The sequence below is a fragment of the Salmo trutta genome, chromosome 23 (genome assembly GCF_901001165.1).
Source record: "Salmo trutta chromosome 23, fSalTru1.1, whole genome shotgun sequence".
In the NCBI taxonomy this organism is placed as follows: Eukaryota; Metazoa; Chordata; class Actinopteri; order Salmoniformes; family Salmonidae; genus Salmo; species Salmo trutta.
The window spans coordinates 10310110-10313486 of NC_042979.1; the positions used below are offsets into that span (position 1 = coordinate 10310110).

A 3377-nucleotide genomic window follows, 5' to 3' on the forward strand; every position below is an offset into this window, starting at 1 on the left:
AACATAGGGCTATATATCATTTGGGCAGTATAAATGCCATTTGGACATGGTTCACTGACTTTTGGGTTTGGAAACCGACTTCCTATGATCGTACATGGCAAATGGACAAACATCCTGATTTGGCACATTCAATACTTTCATACATGTATAATTGACCAAAAAATAATTATTTCAATAAAATATGTCAAAAGTATGTTCATACAGTTCTTATACATGTGCAATTGACAAAAAAAATCAAAAGAATTTCAAAAAACGGTCCAGAAAGCACTTTTTTTAAGGGGGTGATAAGTTATCAAAAGAATTTTCATTTTTTCAAAATTTGACCCTTGGGTGTTGACTTGTGTTACATTTGCAGCATGAAAATCCACGGTGAAGTGCGCTCGCCATCTATTGGACATTTGCTGTGATTTGGCACATTCAATACTTTCATACATGTATAATTGACAAAAAAAGAATTGGACATTTCATTTGGACATTTCTAATGGCATTTGGCAAAAAAAAGAAAAAAAAGTCACTTTTGACTTCCTATGAAATCATATTCCAAATGCACAAAACATATGCCTTATGCACAATCAAAAACAACCCAAAAAATGATGTCAATAAAATATGTCAAAAGTATGTTCATACAGCTCTTATACATGTGTAATTGACAAAAAAAATTGTTTAAAAAAAAAAACGGTCCAGAATGCGCTTTTTTAAGGGGGTGATACGTTTTCAAAAGAATTTTCATTTTTTCAAAATTTGACCCTTGGGTGTTGACTTGTGTTACATTTGCAATATGAAAATCAACGGTGAAGCGCGCTCGCCATCTATAGAATTTTTGGGGTGGGACACTTGGCATTTGCCATATGAAATTTTCAATATGATTTGGATGAATGTGGACCGAATTGGGTGGTATTGTCATTAGGGTGTATGATTCGTGCGGTGCCAATATGTCCCCATTCATTTTTGTCCATTTGGAGGGGGTCTTCCCTTACTCTGAATAGAGGTCCTGTATGAGCCTACTGTGGAGGAGAACATAAAATGGACAGCCATCCAAAGCTGGTGCTAATATAGCCAGTGTATATATAGCCAATGAGTAACATATTGTCACACATACCAGGATCCAGGGAAATCTGTTGTGTTATAGGGTCAGCCATATGATGCCCCTGGAGAAAATTAGGATTAAGTGCCTTGCTCAAGGGCACATCAACAGATTATTTTCCTTATCGGCTCGGGAAATTGTACCACCAACCCTTCAGTTACCGGCCCAATGCTCTACCCGCTAGGCTACCTGCCGCAAGGCATGTCTACACTTTTTGAATCATAAATGAGTTGGTTTCAGGGAATTTCCATGATTATATTGTTGGCTAAGCTTGTGGTTTAAATTATTATCGTCACTAGTTTGAGCTAGTGCGGCTGGAACCTGACTAATCAAATAGTTGAAACTATGTAAAATAAAACCACAGTGTTGCTTTTGGCAAATATATAAGTCCTTCTAGAGACATATGGTAGCAGCTTTTTTCAGTTGTTTCAACACAATGGATCTCTTCAACAAAGACGGAGCTGCCTAGCTGATTTATTATTTTGTTTACACAAGTTATTTCAGTTTCGGAGTTCAGAGAGGAACATTTTCAGTGATGAAATGGCAGATGGGTGTTACACACAGTCAGAAAGCCTATCCTACTGTAGTGGGAAATATCCGGCCAAGTCATCCTCCTGCAACATTCCAAGGATTAGATGGTTGCCCAACCCTTGGTTTACTCATTGACACTGGCTATATTAGCACCAGCTTCGGATGTCTGTCCATTTTATGTTCTCCTCCACAGTAGGCTCATACAGGACCTCTACAACTATCTTTGACTTTGTATTATTTTTTTTAAATCAGAAAATAATTGTAAAAGATGGAGCTACTGCGGACTGCACTTCTTCTTGTGTTTATCACAACAGCATTCACAAAACCGGTAAGTGGGTGAACATTTTGATATTTTCCTTCCTTTTCCATAATTAGTAGTGGCCAGAGACGCAACTTTCACTGGGAAATTGCTAATTGTCCCCCCAGTCGGGTAGGCTGTTTGGAGTGTTTATCCGACTGCATTAATAAGAATAATTATGTCCCCCCCACTTCTAAAATCAAAGTTGCTCCCCCGGTAGTGGCTATCGTTACAGTATTTTTCAGGTGCTGTTGTCTTGTGTTTTGTTCATTCCACAGTTTGGCAGGCCTGGACACCATAATGGCCATAAAGCATCAAATCCATTGAATAGGTTGAAATGGTTCAAGTGGGGTCACTCTTCTGAGGATGCCATCAGACACAGCAATGAAAGAGGCCCGGAATCACCAAAGTCCTTTGATTCTTCAGAATCAATGGAGTCTTCCTCAGAATCTGCAGAATCCAGCCAGTCCTCAGAATCTGATTCATCAAGTTCAGAGGAGATCTTTCCTGAGAGGACGACACCTGGACCAACTGCTCCAGCCACAGTGAACCCGCCCACTGCTGCCATGTCAACTATCCCACCAGTGATAGAAATGTCCACGAATGGGCCAGTCATCAATGAAACGACACCTTCACCAGGGGACGTTACTGCATGTGTCACTGAGGACATTATAACTCTCGCTCCACCAACTCCCGCTCCACCAACTCCCACTCCACCAACTCCCCCTCCAGTCACAGAGAGCAGAGGAGACAGTCTTTAAATGTTTATAAATATTAGTCAGAATTCAAGCTAAATAATTCCAAAGAGTTTATCATTATTTGTTGTATGGAAAATTTACTTGAATGTATTTACAGTTTTGAATGGATTTATAGCTTTTGTTGTCAGCTTCAGAATAGTATTACAGGTAAATTCCCAAATGGAAAAGAGTAATGAAAAACAAATAAGAATCTTGTATGGCGTAAGATTTTTGTTTTTATACAAAAATCTAATGAGTATCTGGTAAGATTTTGTATGTTTTGCCTTATGTCAGTAGTGTATTTGAATATGTCTTGACTTATATGACTACGGTGACATACACAATTGTGGTGGATTTTCCACATCAGGGGTCTCAACCTATTCCAGCATGAGAACATTATTTTAACTTTCAAATAGGCACATTCTTCTATTTTCCTTCATCCTGCAAGTCTTCCCTAGGTCCTTGGTGTACAACATGTTTTCTGTCAATATACCTGGTAAAATGATGGTTAATAAACAACTCTAAGAGGGCCCCCTAAAATGATATTTGGTATTTTCCTGAATTCTGTTTTCTCTGTTAGTTTTTTCCTGGTTTGGGATTTCTTAACAAAACATATACTCTCACTATTACAATTATTTATAGAGAAACAACGAGTCCATACCAATTCTTAAATCACATCAGAAGATCATTTTTTCAGTAAAAATAAATAAAGTACTTTTAAAAAATA

The 3377-nt window shown here is 38.1% G+C and overlaps 1 long non-coding RNA gene across 1 annotated transcript; it reads left to right on the forward strand.

The window, feature by feature from the left end:
* Nucleotides 1–1511: 1511 nt before the first annotated feature.
* On the forward strand, nucleotides 1512–3377 carry LOC115159285 (uncharacterized). The gene is made up of 2 exons (XR_003868877.1): nucleotides 1512–1943; nucleotides 2192–3377. It is a non-coding gene; the product is annotated as an uncharacterized LOC115159285 (long non-coding RNA).